This window comes from Gouania willdenowi, chromosome 18 (assembly GCF_900634775.1).
Source record: "Gouania willdenowi chromosome 18, fGouWil2.1, whole genome shotgun sequence".
In the NCBI taxonomy this organism is placed as follows: domain Eukaryota; kingdom Metazoa; phylum Chordata; class Actinopteri; order Blenniiformes; family Gobiesocidae; genus Gouania; species Gouania willdenowi.
Window position 1 is genome coordinate 18,485,500 of NC_041061.1, and position 14,815 is coordinate 18,500,314.

Consider the following 14,815-nt stretch of genomic DNA (forward strand, 5'->3'; position numbering starts at 1 on the left):
AACTTGGTCATGACCCTGGACTAGATTGCACCAGTGTTTGGGAACCACAGCTGTTCAGTATTGATGGTAACTTAAAAATTAATGGATTAAGTGGATACCGAATAACAACAGAGCATAAATAATAGCCACTTATTTTGAAACTTTCAAGACGCATTTTAACTCTAACTTTACAGACTGTGTGAAACACTGCATTGAGGGGGAGGAGCTAAACTGATTAATGACGCCAGTAAAACATAGTTTCTCCATCTTTCTGTCGGTAAACGTCACAATGTCGGCTTCGTAAGAACATATTTGTTCTCATCTCCGACTAATTTGCGCTAAAAAAAAAAAAAAAAAACGTAAGAAAGATGTGTTTTTGTTCACATTTACCGGTGAAGTATCTCTCGGACCGTCGTCTGTCCAGCACAGCTCAGGATTGCGTGGCAGAAGACGTGGTGAGTTCCGGTAAATCTGGTGACCAGGTTAACTGGTGGGCGACTTCCCATTGATAGCGGCTGTGGTTAAGGACAAAATTGTAAAAAAAAAAAAAAAAATAGTTGAATATTGTGTTATTTGGATGCCCACAAGTATATTTTTCATACATTCTGGAAAACAACAGTTGTGTGTCAAACAGTTTTGACTAATGTCGTGCGACGTGTGACACTGAAGTTAAAATGACCCTTTTATCTTGTTAAATAATAAATATAAAACATGCCTAAATACTCTGTTCTGTATTAATAAAGCAGCTTTTGCGAGGGCGGTGGAGCATTCTCCGGTTTTTATTGGCAACTGGTGGCACGGGGGCCACATGTGGCCCTCTTTCTAATTTTTTGCGGCCCCTAAAGCAAATCCCTCAAAAATTGTATTTCAAAAAGTTGTAAGGAATATAAAGTCTGAGAAATAATACATGAAATAACTCCCAAAACACACATATCGACAGCAAAATTGCACAAAGTACACAAAAAAATACACAAAATGACAGGAAACAAGAACAAAAAACAAAAGTGACCCCCAAAAACACATAAATTTACAACACAAATGCAGAAAATACAGATGAGTACAGAATTACAATAAGAACACAACTAAAAAAAAGAAAAAAAAAACACATGACTAAAAATTGACAAAAAAAAAAAAACACGAAACCCTTATTTCCCCCTTTATTAATGCTCAGATCAGTCATTATAGTAAATGCTGACAAATGTTGATATTGTGGCCCTCGGAACAGAATCGATTACATTTTTGTGTCCCCGCTGTTATAGAGTTGCCCATTCCTTTAACTATAATATTAGAAAAAAGAAAAACTATGTCTCCATTTTAAATTCATGCTTCACAAAATACCACAAAGTTTTTGTAGTGGCATATTACAGGGTATGGATTGTTTACGTATGTTTGTATTTGAGTTTTATTATCATTATTTTTATAATAATCCTGCAGATGCAGTAAATGAGAGCACTGTTGCATTCAATATAAAGTAGCCTTTGTGGTTTTGCAGGGATTATAATAACCTTGGCTCACAGTGGGGGTTGTAGTTCCCAGAGACTCTCAAGCGGGGTCGCTAATGATCTTTTCATGACCTGAGCTGATTGACCCCATAGTGAAAGGTGTCTCTATGGGTGCACAGGCACTTCCACAACCTGACACCAAGTCCTTTAACTCATTAGGTTGCAGACACAAGGGCTGGATGATTACTTTGAGCTATTGTAGGTTCTTTTTTCCCCCTTCTTTCATTTTTTTGGACCACTTTTCATTCAAATAAGCTACCTTTGCCAAACAAATATCCCTTGTTTCATTTTTTCCCAATATTTAGCATTTTTTGGTGTGACATTTTTGCCCTTTTTCACTGTTGTTTGCCACATTTTGCCCATTTAAGCTACCCTTTGCCTCGACATAACAACCTGGTTCCACTTTATTTGCACATTTTTTGTCCACTGTTGACAGTTTGTGGCCCATTTTAGTCACTTGTCACTCTTTTCTTGCCACTTTTGGACCAGTTTAGGCCTGTTAACATGTCTGCCTCCGGTCGTTCAATAAAAAAAAAAAAGAAAAAGAAAAACATGTAGCAGACCGGACCAGACCACCTTGGGTCGACAGCCCACCGAGACAATGCCTGGTGTACCAGATGGCCAGTCCACCCATGGTTGATCGTGATCCACGAAAAGAGTGGACCCCGCACACAAAACATCAGTGACTGTGCACACCTCACCCAAATTCACATAAGCCTTAGTAAAGCCTGGGACAGCCACTGAAAGCCTTTAATATTCCTGACATGAAGAAGTACTGTTACTTGATTGAGATTGTACTCAAGTACAAGTACAAGAAATTCATACATAAAATACTCAAGTACAAGTAAAAAGGAGCTCAATCAAATAGTACTCAAAGTAAAAGTTACTAGTTACTTTCACCCCCACATTTATTTTTGGTAATAAATCTTGCTACGGCTCCCTTGCGTACAGTAAACATCTCATGTATAAACTTACAAAGGCAGAGACCACAATTGGAACTTAATTCATTTTCCATAAAGGCATCTGTATAAAATAAAAAAAGTTTGTCAAAATGTACAATTTAAAAAAAATCTCAGACTTTAAGTATAACTAAATTTATGAACTCTAAAACTGAGAAAATAACCTGTGTCATATACTGAGTGCGCACTACCGAAAAATGAATTTTTGCGAAAAAAAAAAAAAAATATATATATTTTTGTTTATTTTTGTTTTCAAAGTGAACAGAGTTTTATTTGTTTATTGGATTATGTTAGGGTTAGGGTTATAATCTCAGTATGGAGGTATAGTCAGGACGCGACATCAGCAATCAAAGCTGTTGTCGCGCGGTGCATTTATTTTATTCTGATTGGTCGGCTTTGATGTGATGCATTTGATTGTTCTCTGGTCATTTCAATTTTTTGTCGTTTCAAAATGTCTGTTGATCATTTAAAAAAAAAAAAAAAAATGTGGAGAAATGTAACTTTACTTCTTTTAAAACATACTTAAGTGCAAGTAAAATTACTGATTTAGAAATATACTCAAAAAAGTGCAAGCGCCCATAAAAGTAACTGAATTACAGTAACGTGAGTACTTGTAATGTGTTACTTTCACCTCTGGTATTTACTGTTTTCCAATCCAAAACCATTGCCTCTACTGGGAAGCAGATAACATGTTGAGAAGTGCTTTGGGACATGGATCATCATTACAATTTCTGAAATGGAGAATAAATTAATAAATGGGCCTGAATCGATATTGTAAGGAGTTTAGAAAAGGATCAGGGAGGGGATATGGGGGTAAGATAAGTGTTGGAGACCACCAATGTTCAGCAATCAGGCCAAACATGACAGCCTGTAGACCTAACCAATTATTTAGCCTCAGCCAAATCAATAGAGCTTTCTGAAAGATAGCCATCAGCTGCACTATCTGAAACACATTCACAGCAGAAAGCACATGCACACACTGTTCCCCGCCACTCTGGCTTTATCCCTTTAACACACACACACACACACGCACGCACGCACACACACGCTCTTTTTTACACACTTGGCTAACATAGACGTCCAAAAAGCTAAAAAAAAAAAAAAAAAGTGGAATTATTGATCTCGTACTGGAAGAAATAACACGTGAAAGAGTCTCTTGACAAACTGGCCCAACAACAGCGTATGTGGTCGATGTGTGTAACCACAAAGGTTGTAACCTTAACCAAAGCTGTCGCTCCACTAACCCCTCCCCACCCCCACACCCCTCCTTTCCCTCCTCGTGGGACCACCCAGTGCCGCAGCACAGTCGGTCTTGTCAGTAATGAGCAGAGACACGCGTTACATTGTAGGTGATTTCATGCCACGCAGAGCAGGCTTCGTGGTTAAACGAGTCCCCGGAGTAGTAATGGGGAGCTCCTCAGTCAGCAGATTGTGTATCTGGGGGACGCATGAGGAGACGTGAACCAGCACAGTCCAAAAGGCCTCACCAGGACACTGCTGCGTCAGCACTGCTCCAGTCTTCAGCACTGATTTGGTTTTCATGACATTGATGTCATTGCCTTTGGCAGTAATTCTTGTAAATCACTTTGCGTGGCTGTAATTTGCGTGCCTATTAGGTGGTTGTCGAGGTTAAATGCCCCGGGGCTTCAGGGGAACAGGTCAGAAGCTGGGAGTGAACACCAGTTATGGTCCTTGCCATCACGGCCTAGAGCTGTCCACTCACCTATAGTTCCATCTTTGTGAACGCTCGGTTTGCTCTTCTACGATATTTACCTCCACCAAAGAGATGAGGTTTTTACTGGGGTTTCTTTATTTATTACATTTTCTGAGAACAGACTAACTCCAAAACTAATGTACAGATTTTGATGAGATTTTCAGGAAATATCTGAAATAGGATAAGGAGTAGGGGTGTGAAAAAAAAAAATTAAATTTCACAATTTATCGCGATTTTTTGTGATATATATATTTTTTAAATCAATTTTATTTATTTTTCTGATATTTAATCAATAATTACTTGAGACTTCTACACAGTAGTTTCAGTGAAAAGAAACTTGTTACTCTTTCATTTATGATGACATTGTGTAACACCGCATTTCCTTTTTTCCCCAGTGAAAATGTGCAAAAACACTAATAACAAATAATAAATAGGATGTTCTTATGAAAATAGTTTTGACTCAATTTGTCCTCTCAATGATCAATATCTTCTGATGGACATATACAGCAACTTGATTTTTCATTCTACGTTTAATTTTGATATTAAATGGAGAGAATATCGCAATATATCGTGATATCATATTGTGACCCAAGTATCGTGATACATATTGTATTGCAACATCCTTGCCAATACTCACCCCTAATAAGGAGGTGTGGTTTTTTGTAAGTATTTCTTACTTCTGCCAATGTGGTGATATTTTCTCCAGCCTTTGTTTGTCTGTTAGAAAGATTACATTAAAAGTAACCATAGATAGACTTTACGCCGCTGTTTTTCTACCTTGGGGTCTGACCCCATGTGGGGTCGCCTGAAATGTCTAGTAATTACTGATTAAAAATACATATACAGTCCAGTGGGCATGCACTGTCGCTGTTGACAATGTTCTTGAAGCCAAAATATGGCGCTTAGGAGCGCAGCCATCTTGCTGATTTGACATCATTTGGAGCCAGAGTTTGCGCAGTAGGGTCTGGAGGGAGGGGCCCTAATAGCATGACCCCGCCCATTTTGCGTACTGGCTCATCGTCAGCTGTTAATCATCGTCATATATGACGTCAACTCCCGTTTTTTAATCTGAAATAACTTATTTAAAACAAACGTCACAGAAAAATGAGCACATCTCATCGGTAATCACTGAGGAGGCGGGGCTTATGACATGTACTGCAGCCAGTCTGCACGGGGAGCTCTAAAGTTTATGAGACAGTATATAATGCTCATTTTATTCCTCTAGCAACAGGAGGCTCGGGGCCCACATGCAGTCCACAGTCTAATTTTGTGTGGCCCCCAGAAACAAACAAAATGGTTAAAAGAAACACACAAAAATATAAAACACAAAAATACATTTACAAAATGACAACAAAAATACACCAAATGACTCAAAAAACATAAAATTGTAGAAAAATACACAAAACAACAAACATACACAAAAATAACACAAAGACACACAAGAAATGTAAAATGTGAACAAAAATGTACAAAATGACCCAAAAGTTGCATAAGGCGACTAAAAATTCACAAAACAACAGTAATGTATGACTCGACAGTCGACAGGAAAAATACACAAAATAATTTAAAGAAACATACATAATTAAGGAAAAAGACAACCAAAATAACAGAAAACAATATAAAATGTGAACTGAAATACAGAAATGTATGACTTGACAACAAAAATACACAAAATGAATTACTGATCAAACATATATATATATATATTTCTTTTTTAAATATATTAAATATTTTTATCATGAAATTATTTTAAAACTAAAACAGCACACAATCCTAAACAACTGTATCCGATACATTCACTTTCTCAAATATAAATGTAGTTCCAATAAAATACAGTATAAAAATATCTGGGCTACTCATGATGAAAAAATTCTTCGAGAAAAAAAATGTATTTTGGGGGTCGCCAGAAATTTGTGTTATCGAATTGGGGTCACGATCCAAAAAGGGTTGGGAACCACTGCCTTATGCCATGGAAGATTCCATTAAATTTTGGGGATGATCCGGAACAATGTCCTGAATCCGAATCAGTTTGAACAATTAAAATAAATCCCTATCTCTCATTATTGGGGAAATTTCACAAATTCGGTTCGTAATTTACCGATGTTCTTTTAATTTCACTCAGGGGCCTTTTCCACCGGGTAGCAGCTGGAGCTAACATGGAACTAGCGTGTGTTTTAGCTCCAAATCATTCCACCAACATAGCTCCAGCTCTCGGAGCCAAAAATGAGAGCTACCCTGGCTCCAAATAGCGCCTAGGCTTACAGCCCACCTCTGAAGTGGGCGGGTGCTAGGCGGGGTTATCGACGGTCCTCCAAAAATGAAAAGCAGCCATTTGTTAAGCTTGCAATGAATGAAGAGTTGTTCGGCTGAATCTTTACGTAGGATAGGATAGTGTTTATAAGATGTCAACAAGACGTCAAAGCATGGGCTTCATTGAGGCACAAGTGCTCATGGGTAAACTGCTCCGTAATCAGTGACGTACTGACGTTTTACGGTGATGCGAGGACGTGGCTCTAATTTGCTGCTTTTGCGATGAAAAACCAAATCGGTTCTTCAGCTAAACGTGATTAGCTCTGACTGAGCTCCAGCTCCAACAAGAGCTCCAAACAAAAACTCCGTGCTCTTGGTGGAAAAGCCCCGTCAGTCATGTAGGGGTTGGTTCTTCTATCTCCACACTGAGTTTCATCTGAATGTGGAAGAAAACTGCTTTCATGGATTCATGGTTTTTCACCCAATATCTTTGTAAAAGTTTGGTTAAAATGCAATATGAGGGACTGCTGTCAGCACACGGAGTGCTTTTTAGTTTTCGTCTAATTTTCTCTTCACCCAAGTGCTCTCCATGTGACATTTTACTTCACATTGCATTATTAGCATGGCTTCCTTTCCCTTCTTTCCATCCCATATAATTCAGTAAAATTTTACTTCAGGTGGAGAAGGCTTCCACAATTGCGTGCCTGTTCCATTTTTCTTACTTTTCCAAAGAGTAGTGACATTTCCAACAAGTAACACAAAAGGAAAGCCATTGCCATGCAAAAAGTTCAAACTCGTTACAACTGTGAAAAATGTCCTCTTCCCACTATGCTTCATGCAACATTTCCTACCTTCTCTTATTCGATGTCAGCCCATTTCCTCCCTGCCTCTGACCTCCACTCCCACTCGCTTCCATCCCTCCTTCCCCGACGTCTGAAATCTCACCCGTGCCTCCACTTCTCACATATTTTGGAATCCGTACAGAACAAACACACTGTAACGTACGGTCCGCCTTATCTGTCATCGTCTCTCTGGATCGTTCCGTCTAATAAAATAATGGCGTCAGACCTTGCCGTTATTGGTCTGTTGGATCTTGTTGGGTTTCATTGTGGCGCTTTTCGAATGAGGACACTTACTTCATGTCTGTGTGTATTGCTAAGCAGACGTAATGTTTTATAATGCGTTACCGTGACCAAAGTTTCACCTTAGAAGGTGAATAAATGTAGACTGACATGTCTTTTGATTTTTAGTGGAAAACTACAACAGCTCATACCTGGAATTCTTTGAAAATAAACTCAACACTAGAGCCAATTATCTGTTTTGTTAAGTTTTCATTTTCCTCACTCAAATATTCTGTTCACTTGACCTCAAAATATCTTCAGAGACAATTCCTGCAACACTGTAATAACTTCCATCTTATAACTTGTATTTTCCGTTCAGTGTCTCGGGGTGTGGTTGCCTGTTAAATCTTAACTCAAGGCAATATACCCTTTACAGGCTCCCTTTCTACCCCATTTCTGATTGATAGAAAAATAAATGAGGGGCGATGAATAATGAAATAGTCTGAAAGTAAAACATACAAATTGGGATAAAACAAGGGTAACTTTGATCTTCTGTTTGAGAAATATTAATAAGAGCTGCTAAAATATTGTGTAGCCTTCCTTCACTGACAATTTAAAAATAGACTACTTGGGTGTCACTTAAATGGGATTCTTAGCATGAAAGGCAAACATTTCTGCAGCAACACGAGGCAGGATGGACAGATGGAAAGAAGGAATGCGTGTATTTAATTGATGGGGGAGAGAAAGAAAGGGCAGTGGAGGAAAGGTCAGCATATGTTTTGGTCGTTGGATTTTCCGTTTAGTTTTTAATAATAAAAGCATAAAGTGAGTGGTTATTTGATTTTCATCTTAAAATTGATTGAAAGCCAAGGCATTTTTCTAGATACAGGTCAAGAAGGGATAAACAAAACTTAAAAAAAAAAAAAAAAGTCTGTTATTTTCAATTTCTGTTCCATAAAACAAAAACAAAAAAATTGAAATCTTCAAAGAGAGAAACAAAAAGTGCCCATCTTTTTTTACATGTTTCGTGAGTGGAAGTTGTCGCCTCCAAAGTCAGGGGATATTGCTGTGTATCTGGCAAGAGTTCCAAAATAGGACTTCTACTACCTGTGGTTTCCCTATAGCCCAGGATAAAATGAAATCTCTGCACGCATTTCACACCAACGTGGGGGTTGAAGAGGTTGTTCTACAATAACGTCCTCTTTCCTTTTGTTTTGAAAAACAACGTACTGATTATGTCCATCAACTTCTGTTATACAGAAGCAACAAAATTATTTTTCCCTCCTACAAAGCACTGTCCTCAAACGCGCTCTTACTTTGAAACGACAACTTCCGGTCGCACAATAAGAAAAAACAAGTGTTTATCTGTTTCCGCCTATTAACATTTCATTTAATAATATTTAGTAATTTTTAGAAACAGAAAATCAAACCGTTTTTTTTTATTCTGTAAAGCCCGAATGATTAAATAATTGACAGAAAATTCCAATGTTTTGAAACTGGAGCCTTTATTTGTCCCTATGAATAGCCAAAAATAAATGCATTCAAATATCAATTTCCATTTGTGACTATTAATATGTGTCATATTTGATAAGGTGTCAATGCTCAAATATTGTTTTTTTTTTTTAAAACCACCTGTGTATTTTTCTTCATAAATTTCAATTCTGTAGAGTTGCTGAAAAGGCCTCTGCTGAACTATTACTATTATCCTTGTATTGCATGTTTATAATCGCACACATTGGGGTTTTCAAGAAAAAAAACTGAACATGTAGAGAGCTCCAAAACTCATGTATCAAATATGATACATTTGACATTAGTGTTTATCCCTTCTTGACCTTTTTAAATGCCTTGAATGTCAATCTTGTTTTTTGAATTTTAAGATGAAACTCAAATAACCACTCATTTGTTTGTTTTTTGTAATATTCCAGAAGTGAGAGGAGGGTGGCATGATTCAGGTCTGGGGTGATCCTGCTGGAGCTACAGAACCATAACACATGTACATCTGCTTATTTACTCAACCGTGTCCAGAAAGCTTCAAATGTGTCGTGAAGCCTCATGAGCAAGAAGCTAAAAATCAAAACTAAACAAGGGCTGGTGTTGGATATTTTTTTTTTTCTGAGTATTAAAAGCTGCAGCTTTCCAACACTTTTGGGTCAGCAGCATTTCCTCAAGTATTCAATCGCTCTGTGCAATGTGCCACGGCTAGAAAACAAGAGTGCAAATCTCTGCGGAGGCACACGGCAAAGAAAAGCAAATGAGTGGCTCTTAATGTGCTCAGTGAGTCAGACAGAATCAAATGCCAAACACTCACAAGACTGCACAGCTGCTCCAAGCAAGTGTGGACAACTATCTTTAGTAGGATCAAATATTGCTACAAACCCCCCCATGAAGCACCTGTGACTCAGGGCTGCCGAGGCGCAACGGCATGAAATCATTGCTGCCGCATTTTGACGCGTCGTTCGCACAAACATGCGTAATGCTGGGAGCCTGAAAAGTGGACACGCTTTTAAAAAGACAGACATGCTGACATCTTCAACCCCCCCACACATCCCCTCCAATACCAGATACCCACAAACACACAGCTTATATCCTCTGGCGATGAGTTTGCCAGCAGCCAGCTGGTACTGTCATGTTTGATAGGCTGGAACAGAGACAGACACGAGGCCAGAAAGAGAGAGAAGGCGGAGGAAGGCAAGCTGGGAAAATGTCTAGAGCAGAATGCATTACTAAGATCTGTCTGTTCGGGTGAGTTGATTTGGGAAAACTGTATCAAAGCTTGGCAAATCATTACACTTAATTTGGGTCCGTGGGGAGTGCCTTCCATCATTCCTGCTAGTCCTTTAAACTACACTACAATGTTTGTTTGCACACAGCCAGCTTCTATTACTTGAATGACCCGCTGATGGTTGGCAAATTAAATATGATCACACATCCACTCAAATCATGGAAACATTTGGAGAAGAAGTTTATTGCAACTGCGCTGAAGCAAAAAGCAGTCAATTTTGGCTCTCAGAGAGAAAAGAGGAAACTCTGAAATCCACACAGTGATGATTTTTTATTATGATTATTATTTGAAAAAGGGGGGTTTGCCAATTAATTGTCTATTAGGTTATGCATTGCAAAAAAGAACAAAAAGAAGTGATAAAATATGTTTCATTAGTTTGACTCATGTATCCATCCATCCATCCATCTTCTCCCGCTTAGCCGTTTCCGGGTTGCGGGGGCAGCATCCTCAGTAGGGAGGCCCAGACTTCCCTCTCCCCGGCCACTTCCTCCAGCTCTTCCGGGGGGACCCCGAGACGTTCCCAGGCCAGCCGAGAGACATAGTCTCTCCAGCGTGTCCTGGGTCTTCCCCGGGGCCTCCTTCCGGAGGGACGTGCCCTGAACGACTCATGTATATTAAAAAAATAATAAATAAAAAATAAAAACTTTCTACATTGCAATGTCTCAGTATTGATGCTAAAATAGTTCAGGATTTTATTGAATTTTATTGTAAACGTATAAACTCGTCTGAATCCACGCAGGCTCAGGTCTGAGCTGGAAACAGGAACCAACCCAAAGAAGGCCTGGACTCACTCAGGATTGTCATCTCATGTAGAAAATACATGATCAATGGTTGAAACTGATAAAAATTGCACATTATTTAACTTACTGTGATATGTAACATAGACATTACTGGTTGCTATGAAAGCAGTCAAGGCAAGGCAAATGTATTTGTGTAGCACACAAGGCAACTCAATGTGCTTTAAATGATCAAAAAGAGCAACGGCAAACATTTAACAGCTTAAAATCAATAAAAACATTTAAAATAATCAACAAACACATCATATCAACAACAACATGACCAAAAATCTCTCTCTCAATCATACGCAGTAGAAAAAAAAGTGCCTCTAACTTTGATTTAAAAATGTTCACATTAGATGCTGACTTCAGCTCTGCTGGCAGTTTGTTCCACTTCTTTGCAGCATAAAACAACAAAACACAGCATCACCGTGTTTACTGTGAGCTCTGGGCTCCACTATCTGGTCTCCATAGATCTGAGAGACCTGCTGGGTTCGTACCTGAGTAACATCTCACTGATATATTCTGGACCAAACACATTCACAGATTTGTAGCAGAACTTTGAAGTCTGTTCTGAGGCTGACTGGGAGCCATTGTAAAGATTTTAAAAATGGAGTAATGTGTTGTGACCTCTTTGTTCTGGTTAAGACCCGAGCTGCAGCGTTCTGAACCAGCTGTAGCTGTTTGATGCTCTTTTGGGGGATTCCTGTCAGAAGACCATTACAATAGTCCAGTCTGCTGGAGATAAAAGCATGGACCAGTTTCTCCTGATCTTTCTGACTCATTAAACCTTTCACTCTGGAGATGTTCTTTAGGTGGTAAAAGCTGTTTTTGTGATAGATTTGATCTGACTGCTGAATGTAAGATCTGAGTCAATCAGAACACCAAGGTTTTTGACTTGGTCTTTAGCTTTTAAAGATTGAGACTCAAGATACTCGCTGACAGCAGTCCTCTTTTCCTTGTTACCAAAGACAATCACCTTCATCTTGTCATGGTTTAGTTGAAGGACGTTTTCACTTATCCAGCAGTTTACTTTTTCTAAACAGTCACACAACACCTCAATGGGACAATAGTCATCTGGGTTCAGTGATAGATATAGTTGTGTGTCAACTGGGTAGCTCTGATAATCAACCTTACAGTTGTGTAAAATTTGTCCTAAAGGAAGCATATAAAGGCTAAACAGAAGAGGTCCAAGAACAGATCCCTGAGGAACCCCACAGGACATTGGTAATCTGTCAGATTCAAAGTTTCCAATGCTTACAAAATAACTTCGCTCCTCCAAGTAGGACTTAAACCATTGCATTACTTTTCCATTTAGTCCAACCCATGTTTGCAATCTGTGCAACAAAACTGTATGATCGACAGTGTCAAATGCAGCACTTAAATCCAATAGAATGAGAACAGATACTTTTCCTGAATCAGTGTTCAACCTTATGTCATTGATCACTTTGATCAGAGCAGTTTCTGTGCTGTGATGAGAACAAAAACCTGACTGAAATTTATCAAATATTTTGTTGAATGTTAAGAATAGACTCAGTTGGTTGAAGACCACCTTCTCAATGATCTTGGCCATGAATGGAAGGTTGCTGATTGGTCTATAGTTAGCCAGTATAGAGGCATCCAGTGTCTTCTTTTTTAACAGAGGTTTCACAGCAGCTACTTTCAGGGATTTTGGTACGGTGCCTGATTGGAATGAGCAGTTAATTATCTGACACAAATCAGTGACAATTGACTTTACAACAGTTTTAAAGAAGTTTGAGGGTTTTGTGTCAAGGCAACACCTTGATAGATTCAGCTGCTGAACAGTATCCTCTATTGTTTTTGGGTTCACTGTAATAAACTCTAACATTGTAGTTGACTCATCCCTCAGTGGTTGAAGCTGTTCAAGTTTTTTGTTATTTTTTGGTTTGTTCTGATGTTTGACCTTATTGATTGTGTGTAGTTATGTCTTTCAAGGAGTTAATATTTTCACTGGCTTTTGTTTGTTTATTTGTCGCTTGGCTGGATTACATTAGTCCCTCGTTTACTGCGGGGGTTACGTTCTAAAAATAACCCGCAATAGGCGAAATCCTCGAAGTAGTCAGCTTTATATTTTTGCTCTTATTATACACGTTTTAAGGCTGTAAAACCACTCACCACACACTTTATACACTTTTCTCAGACAGGAATTAACATTTCTCTCTTGTTTAAACACTCTCAAAGTTCAAACCTTCATAGATTTTACAACATAAACCTGTTTCAAACATACAGCACTTCATGTTAAGCAAAATGACAATCATGCTCGATTTGATTTGATTAAATAAGGCGACATATCTATACATTCACGTACCTAGTGAAAAAGGGGGGGCGCAGCGACGACGGTGACGACTGGGGTATACAGTTACTAGCATCTATCATGCTACCATTTTACTATCAATATTTAAGTCAACATCTTCCTGAAGCATACAAGTCTCCTTATCTATATTAACAGGCTTTGTTGCCACTTAGCAGCGTTAATAGCTACTATCTTATTAGCCTTGGGTCAGCTGTAGGTTCAGCTAGCTAGCTAATGTAACAATTTGTTTTATTAAGATCCCCATTAGCTGTGGTAATGCTCTTACAATATAATATAACAAAACTTACCCAGCAGTGGCTTTGGTAATGTTAGAAAAATATTCACAGAAGTCCAGCACGTCAGGAGCATGGCTGGTCCGGTATGCTTTCGCTTCAAAAGTTGTAATGTCCCTTTCATTATTTATTTTAATATATTGAATATATCCCCCCAGAGCATATTGTAACCCCTTTTGCCAAGAGTTGGAGGATGTTGTGCAGGTATTGTTCCAAAAAGAGTCACTAACGCGCACCGGGAGACTTCTCCCAGCCATTCCAGACAAGACCAACTGAAGAAAATGACAGACATCCCAAAAGTAAATAAGGGGGCGGGGCTTTTGCGATAGGTCAATAACTCCACTAAGTTTCATCCGGATCGGATCTGGATTGCACATTTCATCGCGATATATTTTGAAAATGGGGGTGGCCTTATACATTTGGACCTACTGTATCATTTCTGGGATCAAAATTTCTTCCAAGCCTTCAAAGTGTGAATAATCATGGTACCATGATCAGGATCAATGATCCAGATAACTGCCAATATCTGGCAAAGAGGATATTTGGCAATTTGCGGATGTTTGCTCTTGTTTTCTCTCGCAGTCCTGTTCGAAATGCATCTTTCCAAGCTACAATACACTAACTTGTACTCATCATTCGTCTTAAATCCTGGATTTTCCCCCAGCCAAATGACCCAACAGAGGTTCCCGACTCTGTACTGGATACGCAGGTACAGAAGATAACAGATGAAATGAACTGCACTGGACCAAACAGACAACATCTGAATTCAAAGGTATCATATATTAATTAAATCTTTGTACTACTTTCAGTTGTTTCGGCAATATTTCTGTCAGCACCCAATGAGGAAAAACTTGAATAAACTTTTTGTCGTGTGACATATCTTACTCTAAAAAGTAGCCACATTGGTTGAAAGGCTAAGTTATAGTACTACAATACAACAGAAGTACTCTGCATGGTGATTAGATGTTTCATAACCAAGTGAAAACCTCCTTTATAAACACATTGTGTTTACTGGCCTGAACTGAATAATAAGACAATTTTTATTGTTAAAATCATGCACCCACTGTTATTTAGCATATATAGACCCTATGGTTATGTATCGGTTATAGAAAATTATTGTAATCAACCTATGCTCATGTTTGCCTGAGCTCAATCTCCCAAGTGTGCTGTAATATTTCAACAGGA